At 32.6% G+C, this 15,818-nt stretch overlaps 1 long non-coding RNA gene across 1 annotated transcript; it reads left to right on the top strand.

Annotated features, from left to right (window-relative positions):
* Positions 1 to 10,607: 10,607 nt before the first annotated feature.
* LOC129004875 (uncharacterized) lies at positions 10,608 to 14,932 on the top strand. Its single transcript, XR_008491777.1, has 4 exons — positions 10,608 to 11,016; positions 11,868 to 12,030; positions 13,106 to 13,216; positions 14,855 to 14,932. It is a non-coding gene; the product is annotated as an uncharacterized LOC129004875 (long non-coding RNA).
* The last annotated feature ends 886 nt before the right edge of the window (positions 14,933 to 15,818 follow it).

Here is a 15,818-nt window from a genome sequence, read left to right as displayed (position 1 = left end):
CTTTAGGTTGGAGCTCGTTCGCTATGCTCACTCACCTTTAGGTTGGAGCTCGTTCGCTACGCTCACGCACCTTTAGGTTGGAGCTCGTTCGCTACGCTCACTCACCTTTAGGTTGGAGCTCGTTCGCTGCGCTCACTTGCCTTCAGGTTAGCTCGTTCGCTACGCTAACTCGCCTCCAGTTGAAGTTCGTTCGCTACGGTCACTCACCTTTTGGTTGCAAATTAGCTGTTGCATAGATAAAACATACGGCTGTTGTCATAAATGTAAAAGAAATAATAGTGCTGCACCCTGTTGGTAATCCTTGTAACTTTAATGCTATTGAACATTATAGGACAGAACTAGCTCAGTGGACAGAACCAACTTGTTTAATTGAAACAGCTGTCATTAATTCCATTTCTCATAAGAAGGTTAACATGGGAAACTCCAGAGCCACTGGGGTGGAGCCGATTGGACGGATCACGAAATTGATGGTGTATAAACCTATTCCGTACCAAGTTTCGTGGCAATCGGTTCAGCGGTGTCTGAGTTTATCACTGCCAAACAAATATATATATATACAAACATCCTCTTTTAGCGAATTTCCCTATAGGGAAGTAGCTATTACCGTAGGTGGCATGGTAAGACCTAGGCCCGGGACCGATTTACTTTTTCATTTTGATGTCCCCAGAGGCCAAAAATACCATTCGTTCAAATTTTTATATATATGTATATATATATACAGGGTGAGTTTTAATTGTCCCCCCCCCCAACTTTTTTCTACATTTTTTCAAATATCAATCCCAGACCACTTCCAAACATTGTTGGGTAGTAAGTACTTCATTTTGACAAGGTGGTCATTTCCGGTCGCCATCTTGGATCCGCCATATTGGATGCAAAATTTTTTTTTCAAATGTAAAGGTGGGGTTTTGACCCATTATTTCGAACTAAATTTTTACCCTGATTACAATGCCGCAAACCGTTTTTAAAAATCTTGATTCATTCTAAAGTGACGAGGGGTTTTTAAAACTATATTTTTAGCCCATTTTAACATTGTGCATTTACAAACTAAGACCATAATCCCAAAATAGTGCTAGATAATGATAAGTATACACTACCAGTAATTGTCCGCCTATTTTCACTTGGTTATGACTGATGTATTTTTTCGGCCGCCATATTGGATCCGCCATTTTGAAATGTGATAAATTATTTTAAATATGAAGGGGGTGTTGTGACCCATAATTTTGAACTACTTTTTTAAGCTAAACTCAATGCCGCAATCCATTTTTTGTTATCAAGTTTTATTTATGAAATATTGAATTTTTTTGTTAAAAATGTCAATATTTCAAAATCAAAAAATGAAAATGGAAAACGGATTATGGAATTAAGTTCAGCTTAAAAAAGTAGTTCGAAATGATGGGTCACAACACCCCCTTCATATTTAAAATAATTTATCACATTTCAAAATGGCGGATCCAAGATGGCGGCCGAAAAAAATACATCAGTCATAACCAAGTGAAAATAGGTGGACAATTACTGGTAGTGTATACTTATCATTATCTAGCACTATTTTGGGATTATGGTCTTAGTTTGTAAATGCACAATGTTAAAATGGGCTAAAAATAAAGTTTTAAAAAGCCCTCGTAACTTTAGAATGAATCAAGATTTTTAAAAACGGTTTGTGGCATTGTAATTAGGGTAAAAATGTAGTTCGAAATAATGGGTCACAACCCCACCTTTACATTTGAAAAAAAAATTTGCATCCAATATGGCGGATCCAAGATGGCGGCCGGAAATGACCACCTTGTCAAAATGAAGTACTTACTACCCAACAATGTTTGGAAGTGGTCTGGGATTGATATTTGAAAAAATGTAGAAAAAAGTTGGGGGGGGGGCAATTAAAACTCACCCTGTATATATATATATCTATAAAAGAGGAACTATGTATGTGTGTGTGTGTGCGAATGTATATACGTTATGGACTCCGAAACCGCTCGACAGATTGTAATGAAACTTTCAGGCATTATTAAGCATCTTTCAAGGATGGTTCGAGTGAAGTTTGGTGTAGATCTATCAAAAGGGCTCTGCCCCAGAGGGTTTTAAGTGGGCCAATGTCAGACTTTTTGATCTACAATGTTTACAAATAACAGATTGTAATGAAAATTTCAGGCATTATTAAGCATCTTTCAAGGATGGTTCGAGTGAAGTTTGGTGCAGATCTATCAAAAGGGCTCTGCCCCAGAGGGTTTTAAGTGGGCCAATGTCAGACTTTTTGATCTACAATGTTTACAAATAAATATAATTTAAAAGCAGATGTTTACTTTTACCAACTGTTTTGTAGGTTTGAATAATTAAAACATTCTGTATTAGCATTAGCCATGATTTGAAATAGTGCCACAGTGTTTCTACAGAGTGCAGCACAGAAAACTATTTTACTTTTGAATAAGTCCAAATGTATTAAACCCCAATCGCAGCACACCTGTGCACTTAACAACGTTTAAATTCTCCAATGTTAAATATTAAAACATAAAAACCTTTATAAAAGTACTGTATTATAAACAATAAAAGGGATGATTTTTTAAAATTTATGACAACAGCTAATTTGCAATCAAAAGGTGAGTGAGCGTAGCGAACGAACATCAACCTGGAGGCGAGTAAGCGTAGCGAACGAGCTAACCTGAAAACAAGTGAGCGCAGGGAACGATTTCCAACCTGAAGGTGAGTGAGCGTAGCGAACGAACTTCAACCAAGACGTGATTGAGCCATGCAAATACTTATGAAGTTAAGCGGGGCAAAGCCCGCGGGTACAGCTAGTATATACAGGGTATTGAAAATGTCTGGAACCAACATTATATCTCGTGAGTGGTTAAAGAAAAATAACTGATATTTTGTGTACGGATATACTATGGTTTTACCTATCTTTTGGTGCCTTATGAAAATTTTTACCACTTATAGGGAACGTCCTGTGGAGGATGCAGTAAAAAGTTTAAATGGAAGCCTATGGTGAATGATACATCATTTTAAAGGCCATTTTTTTCTGAGTAAGGAGCCACAAGTTTCATTTCAAAAGGACCACCCAAGCAAAAATGGCGACTGTTTGAAATTTAAAAAACCCCTTATAGGGAACGGAATATTTAAATTTCAAACAGTCACCATTTTCGCTAGGGTGGTCCTTTTGAGATGAAACTTGTGGCTCCTTACTCAGAAAAAAATGGCCTTTAAAATGATGTATCATTTACCATAGGCTTCCATTAAAACCTTTTACTGCATCCTCCACATAACGTTCCCTATAAGTGGTTTTTTAAATTTCAAACAGTCGCCATTTTCGCTAGGGTGGTCCTTTTGAGATGAAACTTGTGGCTCCTTACTCAGAAAAAAATGGCCTTTAAAATGATGTATCATTTACCATAGGCTTCCATTAAAACCTTTTACTGCATCCTCCACAGGACGTTCCCTATAAGTGGTAAAAATTTGCATAAGGCACCAAAAGATAGGTAAAACCATAGTATATCCGTGCACAAAATATCAGTTGTTTTTCTTTAACCACTCACTAGATATAATGTTGGTTCCAGACATTTTCAACACCCTGTATATATATGTGTGTCCGTAAACGCGATAACTTGAGTAATTTTTGTCCGATTTTGATGAAATTTGGTTTAAAGGTGTAAAGTGGGATAAACTTGAATGAGTTCGCGAACCAGCATGATCGGACTATGGGAACACGGGGTTTATGGGGGGTTTTATGGGGTAAAAATAGGGTTTTCCCATTTTTGACCCTAAAAACACAAAATTTCACAATTTCTTTCTAAACCATTTTGAAGAGCTTAAAAAAACAAATAATTTAGTATATTGAAGCGTTATTATGCGCCTAATGGTTACGGAGAAAATTCAAAAAAATTGTTAATTTTAAAATTCCCATGTTATTCTTATAGAGAATAAGTCAACTGTTGTAGTTTGCATGTTTATGAACATATTTTGACCAAATTTTTAAAATACATTAATTTCTTACGAAACGATAGTATCTATTAACATTTTACATTTAAAAAAAAACTTGTTTACCCTCCCTGTTGCAGCAAACCTAAGTACTCCTTAAACTAATTCTATTTTAATAGGGAATAAATGTGATATTTTTAAGGAGATATTTTAGTGTAAATCCAATCAGGCAAATGGAAATTCGCTAAGTCTGCAGGTTTGCTACGGCAGGGGTATTATACTTATAGATTGCTTCTTAGTTTTTATGGTACTTTGCTAAAAATACATTGCGATTGGGTAAGGAAGCTTTGATTAGTCATGAATTAACTAGTGCCCGTCTTAAATAATGAAATAAGAAATGTTTAAAATCTATGGTTGTGTAGGTAATAGTTTATTATGACTATACTTTTTTTATTTCAGGCAATGAGAACAAAAAAAAACTTTAAAAGTGAATGTTTTTATTTGAACTTTGTCATCATATAAATGGGTTTCATTTTTTCATCTAGGTTTTAACGTTGGTGCTATTTTCAATGGAAAATACTCAAACGCTTCAAAGAAGTGGTCCTAACAACCGCAAAAAAGGTTGTAAGGGTTAAACATCCTCACAATCTGTAGACAAAATGTACTCAATAGCCTGACTCCCTTGAATAAATAAGTTGACTACATTAAAAGTGTGGTTTCTAAGGTGGCTGTGGTAGTGTACTAGTCCAGAGAGGGTTGTTATACTATATTCATTTTTTGCAACGGCTCTATCAAACGAACTCTATCAAACTCCCCGATCCGAAGATTGTGGCGAGGACTACGTGGTAAATGGTAAATGGTAAATGAACACAGATCAATCCGATGGTTTGTTTAACTTCATGTAAAATAAGTCTTTAGTATCCCTGAACACTTCAATATAATATAGCCGCTAGGGACAGGAAATCTCATTGCGAAGTGATACCTTCCTGATATTCATAATAGCACTACCTCAACCATTGTCATAGTACTCTCAGTAAACTGGAGTTTATGAGCCAGAGCTGTTTGTTTCGCAGCTAGTCCCACGGGTACGATGTCATAGCTTATAATTGCGAATTTGTTCCATAGCTTATAATCGTGGAAATGTGGCATAGCTTATAACGGTTTTCTTAATATGTGGCATAACTTATAATGCTATAGCTCAAATGTGCTGCAGCTTATAATATCTCGTTTGTTCTATAGCTTATAATTTTCAAAATGTGGCATAGCTTATAATGCGCGGGAATGACGTCATAGCGGATGGAACAGCTGATTGCTCCTCAGTAAACAACCAAATTATCGTGCGATGGTCCTCAAATTATCGTACGGTCTAGCAGCCACTACTCGGCAATAGAAGGTGCAGCCAACATAGCAAAACCCAACATATTTTAAAACTCCTGAAAGCAAAAAGGTCATATGTACTCGATGTACCTATATTAAAACGTGTTTTTGTTTAATACAGTAGTAGAATAATAATTTTGGGTATAGGCCTATATTGTTATTTTTTAATTATGTAAACTGAAACATATTATCAAAAGTTTGATACTGCTCGTGATGCTAAATTATACTATGCATTTTATTTACAATAGTATAATAACTAGTTCTTATTTTATGATATTTATTTTGTAATATTGTGTAATACCGGCATAAAAATACTTTATCATAGATAAAACCATAGACTATGCCACATAAGTAGACTTCTCATCCCATTGTTAATTTTGAAGCTTGTTTTTCTTGTCTATTTCATGTACGTCACACTCATCACTACTGTAGACGTAATCTTGTTTCTATTATTTTAGGGGTATTTTCATTTGTGCTTTACTGTTTGGTTTTATAATTAGGACTAGGAGACCAGTTATTGTTTATGATTATATCTTTTATTTGGTTAAATGAGGTTTTAAATAACTGAAATAACAAGAAACAAATTTTAAACTAAACACAACCTCTACAGTTGGTAAAGAACTAACAATAAAATTGGCTTCAGCTGTTCAACAGGGATAACAAATCTACTAAGGGACTTTATGTTTTATCTACGATACAAAACATATTCCCTTAGTAGATTTCTCATATTTATAGAAAATGAAGCCAAAACTTTAGTTTTTATTTCATTCCGGTGCACTGTAGATTGGAGAGGTCATGTTATGTTTACAATTTGTTTCTTGTTAGTTCAGTATTTAAGCCTTCGATTAGCCAAATAAAACTATATTGTCATGTAGCGGTCATTGTCGCCGGACAAGAACTAGACACAAAAAACGAGCTTAAAAATTTACAAATTTTAAAATTGACCGTCAGAATTCTGTGTTGAAAGTCAGAATTATCTAGCAGGTGTTCACCTTTAAATTCTAAGTCAAATTTAACAACCTGGCCTTACTCTCTATGAAAAATTAGAACTATGAGTCAGAAAGTGCGAAGGTGAGTATGAGACCTGATTAATGGTTGTAATTGCTATGGGAGCGCGTTTTTAAGGTGCCACCACGACACACAAGGATACAAACGTCGATAACACGTTGGTTAGTCTCTATGGTAATACAGAGAGCCAGAAAGTAGTATACCCTTCATGCAATATATTGAAGCAAACATATTGTAAAACAATTGGCAAAAGTTGTATTACAATTGTTGTATAACAATTTTAAAACATTTTGATTTAAACTTCATATTACAACAATTTTTATATAAAATTGAAACAATTTTAAAATTGTTTAACAATAATTTTTGTTCTGTTAAAAATAAGTTTTAATACAAGTTGTAACTATTTTACAACAGTTTTAAAATCGTTTAGCAATCCGTTTTTTTCGCGGTTTAAAAAATAAGTTTTAATACATGTTGTAACTATTTTACAACAATTTTAAAATTGTTAAACAATCATTTTTTTGCAGTTAAAAAAACAATTTTGAATACAAGCTGTAACTATTTTACAACAATTTTAAATTCTTTTATTCTTAGTTTGTTTATAAACAATTTTAAAACAATGTTTAAATTGTTTACAATACAGTAATATAAACAATTGTTTGTGTAGCTCTTAAAAAACAACAAGTTTCGACAATTTTGAAGTCAATTTTCTCAACAATATTTAAATTGTTTACAAAAAATCTAAACAATTGTTTAGTTTTGTAGTTATTACAATACAAGTTTCAACAATTTTTAAATAAATGTTTAATTTGGTTGATTATTTATGTTTAATTCTAATTAATGGGTTTTGGGCTATCCCTTTTTTGGCCGTTTTAAAATTTCCTTGCATTTAATTTTGATATACTAGATAAATAGATTTTATCAATCATGTTTATAAATAACAGCGTATAATGTTTATTTTTTTTAAATTGAAAATAAAATGAAGTAATTGGAGAAGTACCTATTAAAATACGTAAAAAAAATTATAATAATTATAATCAGCTAATAATTTCATAGTTCACACACAGCTTCATAATTTATAATAGTATAACATAATATTTGTATTAGCAAGCCTATTCTATAAATATAATAATCCAAAAATTTTGTTGTCCGGATGCAAATTAACACCAAGGAAGGAATTTGGAATTCATTATGTCTGACTGGGATAATTATGAAGGACTTTTATTTAAGAGTTGATCTTGGTTGTGTTACTTGCTTTTTATATAGTAGATAATCAACATGATTAGGCATAATAATGGAGTGATGTTTTAATGTTTCATCAAGAATAAAAGGTGAATAGCATTAAACATTATGTTTTAATGTTTCATCAAGAATAAAAGGTGAATAGCATTAAACATTATGTTTTAATGTTTCATCAAGAATAAAAGGTGAATAGCATTAAACATTTTTGTTTATAAAATATTTTTTAGATAAGGGTAGGGACCTTAATAAAACACAACAATGAATCATAATAGGTAGTCTGTAAATTGGAGAAAGTTTTATTGTTTAAACTTTAAACATGACTTCTAACAACACAATTGAAATTTAGAAATTATTATAAGCGAAGTTAATAGCTGAGCAACCCTTCTGCATTTGTCTGTCATGATATCCTGAAACAAATAAACAATAACTCAAAATTGTAATCAGAACTAAATAGAGAAAGGGGTGCCTTGTTAGCTTGGTGGTTATATTGTCCTCGACTTTGCTGCAAGAGAAATTTTAGAAATCAAACTGTGTCCTCCCCCATTGCAAACGCTAAGTTGGAGTATAACTGCAATCCCAATAAGCATTTTAAACTTATATGCCAACCCCGTACGAAGGACGGATACTTTGCTAGTTACTAATAAAAATGTTATTATATAATGTTTTGTAAATCCTTACATAAATATAAATGATAGTAGCCTTTCTCATTCACATGATCTGACAAGCCCGGTCTCTCATCAAACTAGCACTATTGTTCATTTTTCTCAAAGCTCGTACGTATGACCAATCTCGATGTATCTAAGGATCAATGGGTGTTGGGGAAAAATATCTAATTTAATTCTGTGCATGTATTAAAATTTGTTTACCACAAGAAGATGTGAAACTACTTTTGTTACCAGTTGTGTAATGTGTGGCAATAAACTAATCACAGCTATAAACAAATAACTTAGTGTTTCCATTCCACACATTTAGCCTGTTGCAAGCCAGTGACGTAGCCAGGATTTCAAAATGGGGGGGGGGTCGATCGACCGGGGGCCCCAGGTAAAAAGGGGGATCCGGGAAATTTGTTTAAAAATATAGGCCCTAAAACGGTCTTTTAGCGAATTTCCCTATAGGAAAGTAGCTATTACCGTAGGTCTCATGGTAAGACTTAGACCCGGGACCGATTTACTTTTTCATTTTGATGTCCCCAGAGGTCAAAAACACAATTCGTTCAAATTTTTTAAATGGTAGAACAGCATTTCTGACAACAGCTGGAGTTTCATAACAATATTTGTTTCCCATGTTAATCTTATGGAGAAATACGAAACTTTAAATGGCAGCCCCCAGGCCTCACTCAATTATTTCCTAAAAAAGAAAGTTTCCTGCACAACTTCACGTTACGCTCTTTCCAATGACACCAAAAACATGTCAATCGGTTCAGTAGTTTCGGAGGAGTAATTGTCACAAAAATCTTGCTTGCGTATTAAATAAGAACGAGAGCACGCCCCGTGGTCGAAAAATCGACCAAAAGTATGTTTTGTGCAAACTTCTCTATTTTCACCCCACACTGTAAATAAAACATGTGATTGGAATGTCTTCCATTTGTTTTGATTTTCTGTTTATATTTTGTTGTTATTTCGTCATCACCATAGCAACCCATAAGACCCATGTTAATTTTTTAAAATTTCAAATTCATTTTTTGTGCTTATTTTTGAGCCTATTTTAATTTATAAAGGGATTCTGCACACCTACAGGAAAATTGCTTTCTAACAGTATGCGTAGATTTTCCCTACGATGCACACGAGCTGAGAAAAAAGGTTTTAAAGAAACATGCTTGCCTATTAATATATAGATAGATAGATATAATGTCAATTATACCTTGATAAAACGTGTATACACGTTAAAACTAATTAATAGGAGTATTTTAAAAGGCATATTTGAGACCGTACTGTACATTATACGTAGCTATGGCTTAACATAACGCGATCAATTAAAACTCCGAACATAAAAAAGTGCATAAGTTTTTTCCTAAGCCCATCACATCAATTTTGAGCTATTCTAATGGTAATATACAATGTGTAGAATACTCAGTTATGATTAAGGCAGTCCAGTAAATTACGAAGCTATAAGGCAAAATCTATATGGTTGATAGGAATTTGCGTCAGGAAAAAGTGCACAATCTTTTTCCTAAGCCCATCACATCAATTTTGAGGTATTCTAATGGTAATATACAATGTGTAGAATCCCACATAGCACAGAATATTTATTTGATATCAAATAAACGTTCAATATATCAAACTATGTCAAATCAAAAATTTGATATTTATTTGATATTCATTTAATGTTCAAAATGTCAAAGTCAAACAATGTCAAACTTTGAATATTTATTGTATCTTCAAAATATCAAAGTCAAATAACATCAAATTTAGAATATTATCTAAATATTCTTAATGTTAAAAATTTGATTTTCTCTTTGAAAATTTCCAAATATACTAGTTTTAAAAATTTTTAGATTTAACTTTTTTAATTTTTTAGAGTAAAGAATTAGTCCCCAGCCTACAGGGGCCCATTTCATAATAAACTACAAGTTACAAGTTACAACTTGTAACTTGTTATTTCCATTAGATTTGCATTGGGCAATCAGCTGATTTACTAATAATATTAGTTTGTACTATATTATGAAATGGGCCCCAGTTTGTAACATGGAGGTCGGAGGTCAATTATCTCAAATTAATTAATAATAGGAAGGAACAATGAACACTGTAATTTTTAATTAATTGATGATGGATTTTGACTTTTCGCGGGGGGGGGAGTTGTTGGAACATCTGATATTTTTCTGAATCTAGGCTTACTACACATTTCAAGAAGAGTGAATAGGAAACACAGCTTTTTTAAAAGTTTTGTTTATTAATAAAAAAGTCAAACTCTTAACGATTGGCCTTATCATTTTATTTTTACTAGTAAACTAAACCATACGTAAATTTAAATTTTGTTAAGTGTAATATAACTCGAAAAAAATGTTAAGTATCTAGTTTGAGCTTGACTTGGCCCATTCGTATGAAAGGAAGAGAGGAAGACTGAAGACAAAACACCAACTTAATTCTAACCTAACTCAGCAAACAAAACAAAACATTACTACAATACAAAACAAATTACAAAATCCGTCGCGCGACCAGTGGTGGCCAGTTTACTCACGGTGTGGATTTATTTATTTATTAACCAACAAATTGCCCATTTTGAGGGAAAGTACACGATTTATGTAAAATGTACCTATGACAACTAACTTGTTGAGTAGGCTACACAAGTAGTGAAAATAAACTATGGAAGCAACAAGAGTATCAAGATTCAAGAACAAGACATAACCTCAAATCAGTTAACTTAAGTGTGCTGATATTTTGTTTAGTGTGTTTCACTGTTAGTTTAGAGTTGTTATTTTTGTGACTGGGTATTGGCATAACCTACACCGAACATCTTTTCACGTTTTGATCCTTGGAGTATGTAAGTATAAGTCACTATACCTAGTAACATAGACGTATTTTTGGCCTTGGCCTTACCTAGACCTAAGTTAAGCTACTGTACAAATTAAATTGGCCAACTTATCATTCCTAATGCCTTAACTTAAGTATAAATAGATAAATCTGAAACCTCAAAATAGGCAATCTGTTTTAGAGGAAGTATTTTTCTGCATACTAATTAGGCCTAGGCGTAAGCTACTAAGATAGGCGGCTTGCTTAGTTCTTACTAAACCAGTAGTTTATTTAGCTTCAAAGGGTAACTTCCGGATGAAAATAGTGTTCAATATATAGGCTAGTAAGTAGGACTAACTTACTGGTTTACAAGGCAAATGGAATACCATACTGTGTTGTAATACCTTGTTAGGCTAATTTTGAAATATTACTAAGTTATGTGGGTTATATTTTACGTCAGTCACTAACTTAAGTTTATGTAAATTCACCATCAAGAATAAGTTAACTTAATTTAGGCTAGCCTAGGCCTAACATATTCTACCTCAACCAGGTTACAATTTAACGGTATTATAAAAGAAATAGCCTAGCCTATTTGAAATCCATTTTCCTTTTAAACTGAATTGGGGTACACTTCCGTATCTGTTGTCAAAAACAACTGAATGAACATAGGCTATAACGATCGATATTTTCATTCGGTTGTTTTTGACAACAGATACGAAAGTCTACCCCTGTATTGTCTCTTAGTCTTTTGTATTTTAGTTGTTGTCTGCTTCCTTTACCAACCAATGATTAGGCCTAACTAATCTTGATACATATTTAGGCCAGAGAATGGTAGCCTATGCATGAATTTAACTAAAAGTAGTTTTCTCTCCATTGTTTCAGTTGATAACTCTTTTTTGGTGGAAGTTATTATTTGGTAGCAGTGAATAATTTGCCTACGGTACCAATTCTCCCGAGTGACAAAGTGGCTGTCTAGCAGCCTGTAGGCTGGGAAGGAGGAATAAATTTTTCTTTTGCAATCTGCATCTGAAGCCAGCTATCTTGCGTAAGTTTTTTTTTTTATTTACAATCAGACATTAATAATAGGTAGACATACATATACGGTATTTCAATTAGGTTTTCTCAAAGTTAAAATAAGTTAAAATAAAGTTTCAATCTTAGGTGTTTTTATTTCAATTTTTCTGTTTGATTCGCCATGACTGTGTATGTCTTTTTTGCCATAACGGGTACAGTTCCGCAGAGAACCTGCGATATATTATCGGATGAATAACATTATATATCAATAATTATCCGATTCAATACATCGTTCCCTATGTTTTTTCACTATGTAAACATCAAATTGAGTTATGATTTGCAGATTTGGTGAATTGGTTTTGCAATATTAATATCAAATTAGATATATATACCGTCCGATAATATATCGCAGGTTCTCTTAGGAACTGTAGATAAGTTAGGCTCTACCACCAAAACACAACCTAATTCATGATAGGTACCTATTGGGTAATAACGTAGCCCAAGGTTCATCACACAGTTAAGAGAGTTTCTCTTTTTTGTGACCCACTTATATAGGAAGTCTTTGATTTACACTATATAAATATTCCGGCAGTGCTAACTTGTGTAAAAGAAAACTGTATTAGTTGAATTTTTTTAAAGGCACACATAGGCCTATACACACACCAAACTACATCCGACCGTTGCACTCATTTCAGTCAGTGCTCACCCCAATATTTGTCCGTTCAAGTGACTGAGGATTACTTTTACCACTACCTAGGTCAAAATTTTCAATTTTCAGATTTTATTTTATTTTATTTCAACGGACATTCCATTTTGTTTGATGTGTTACTAAAGATACATTGTACATTTCAAGATGACTAATATTAAATAACAACTGTGAACTTTTGACACTTGGGCATTTTAAAAAAAAGGTCTTAAAAATGCCTAATTATTATTTAGATTTAGCTTTAACAAGGCTACTCAAAAGAAGCAAATGCCATCAAAATATAAAATAGATTTCACTAACAATTTAATATGTGTACCTAGTTGTAGGCTATCCTGGGTGTTGATCAGGAAAATTAAAATATATACAAATTCTAGTGCTAATACTAATCTCTTTTATACAGAGGCAGAATCGGTACGCAAGAACACTAGGATCGTGGTGTAATGGAAATATATGTTGTTGCTACTATAATCAAGAATTGGCTTCGCCCAGCAAAGTTTAGGATTGATGCAAGGTAAATTTATTGTGTTATTTATAATTTAGGTTAAAGAAAAGATTGCTTTTCTAATTACCTAATATAGAACTTAAATTTTATTATAATTAATAGATTAGGCCGACATCTAACTACTGTGATGTTTTCTTTTCAAATTGTGAATTTTCAGTGACAGGCTATGCAAATGAGCAAAACTTAATCTGTGGTTTTTTTTTCATTATTGTCAAGAACTCAATGCCTTATCGACAAATTTAATTATAAAGTACAGGTATAGTAAAAAAAATAGGTCTTAAAAATGCCTAACGAAGGGGTCTCCAACCTACAGCCTGTGGGCTACATCCGGCCCTCGTGCAGTTTTATTCCAGCCAGCAGAAAGCCAGCATACGTTTTTGAAAATTATTATTTTTTATAGCAAACACCAATTATATTCTCCCACGATTGCGTAAACACGTGTGGTCAGGTGGTCTCAGCTATATCGTGATCATCTCCCGTGATCTCGCCAAGACTCACGAGCATATTATACTGCAGTCTCGACGGTGCCGTGATTGTCTTTTGCAATCCCAGCAACACCCTTCATTGTTGACCGTGATTTCCTTGAGGTGTAAAAAGAGAACTTTGTCAATGAATGCAGGCTCAGCCATGGGATATTTATTTACCTCGCGGCTCATACCATAATTAAGAGCAATTAACTGTCTCTTCCCCATTCAACAAAATTTGTGTACAATACCCTGTCTCCAAGTTGGCAGGTTAACGTATTTAAATAGGAACATAGTAAATGTCTCTCACTTGCTAATTTTTTCTCAATAGGCCTAGGGGAATATTAGTATTAGTCAAGTAGCGGCAGATTAATTTAAATATATATATTTTTAATTGATCCTAATTGGCAGAACTACAAATTGAAATCTTAAACTAGCTGACATTTTAAGTGTCAAATTTTATAGCCTATTCTCACTAAAAATCATTGAACTTTTTGTCAAAGATTTAGCTTAGAATGTGATTACTTCTTAATTGCACATCTTTCGTTAGAATTAGAGGCATTTATAATTTTATTTTATGAACAGAACTATAATTTAGATTATTAAAAAAGGAAACTATGTAGTTAATTTGTTTATGGATAGATTTTGATAAAATTTGGCAAACTTATTTACTTTATCCTATACTATTGACGTATGCTCAAAAAAACTTTTTACCTTCTCCATGGCTGCAAACCTAACCTTGTTAAATCTAATCTTCATTCAATTTTTATCTTGTATATTTTTTTATATTATCAGCAAGTTAGGTTAGCTTATGACAGTTTAATTTTATAATAGAATGCTCTCATTTTGTCCGTAGTAAACCTTAATTCAATTTTTTCACAATCAGCAAGTTTGGTTAATTTGGTTAGGTTACGACATTTTAATTTTATAATAGAATGCTCTCATTTCGTCCGTATCACAAAAAGCCTTTACCTTGTGACAAACGACAACTGCAATCGCATCGATAGTAAATGATGTTGTGATTCGATAGAGTAGCGAACAATTAACATTAGTCGCTAAATCGGTGGCGTTTTTAGACAAAAAAGTGCTCACCGAGGAAAAAGGGTTGGAGACCCCTTGTCTAACATATTATATTTTATCTATAGCTGTCTTAGAAAATAACTCTGTTGAACCTCTTTTACAGGAACAATAGAAAACTCAAGAAGGCCATTTGGGAGATGAAGAAGACCAGAATTATTTTTTTTGTAAATTGTACATAGGCTATCTTTTTTATATTTGTGTTTAAATAATTTTTAATTAAACTTACTTTATCATACAAACAAAGTTTTTTCTTTAAAATGTTTTCCTTGAATGCAATTTTGTTTTAAACAAATATGTTTTGTGATACTTTTGTTAATGTTTTGTCAAATAAGAAATATATATATATATATATTTACATTTTTGGGTCACCCAAGAACTTTAACAAACTACCTAGAACTTCAGAATAATAAGTCAAATCAAGGTAAGAACAGTAAAGAAGTCTGAACTGATATTATTTTAATCGCCATGAAATTTGAAATGTGAAAAAATGCAACCTAATTCTTCTAAACATATTTTACCAATAAATGTATGAGACATTTATTTGATATTCAATTTAATATTTATTAAATGTCAAATTAAGTGAGGTTGAACCTAAATTGACCATTTATTTGATATCAAATGAATGTTCGCGAATATTAATTTAATATTCGAATGTCAAAAATGTTATATCAATATTTATCACCATCATATTTAAAATGTGAATGTAAATTCAATCATATTCTCTTTATTATATTTTACCAATAAATTTATCAATGTCAAATTTGATATTTATTTTATATTCAATTTGAATATTTATTTGATGTAAAATTGAGTGACGTTTGAACCTAAATTGAACGTTTATTTGATATCAAACGAATGTTCGTGAATATCAATATGATATTCAAATGTCAAAAATTTGATAGCTATTTGATATCAAATAAATATTCGGTGCTATGTGGGATAATAATCAGTATAAATATGATTGGGGCAGTCCCCTAAATTACGAAGTTATATGGCAAAATCTATATGGTTGATAAGAATTTGCGTCAGGAAAAAGTGCACAATGTTGACCCTAAGGGGACTGCCTC

Source organism: Macrosteles quadrilineatus, unplaced genomic scaffold, assembly GCF_028750875.1.
Source record: "Macrosteles quadrilineatus isolate MER2022 unplaced genomic scaffold, UCM_ALF_1.0 Scaffold_12__1_contigs__length_5162894, whole genome shotgun sequence".
NCBI lineage: Eukaryota > Metazoa > Arthropoda > Insecta > Hemiptera > Cicadellidae > Macrosteles > Macrosteles quadrilineatus.
This window is presented reverse-complemented; position numbering and strand designations above follow the sequence as displayed.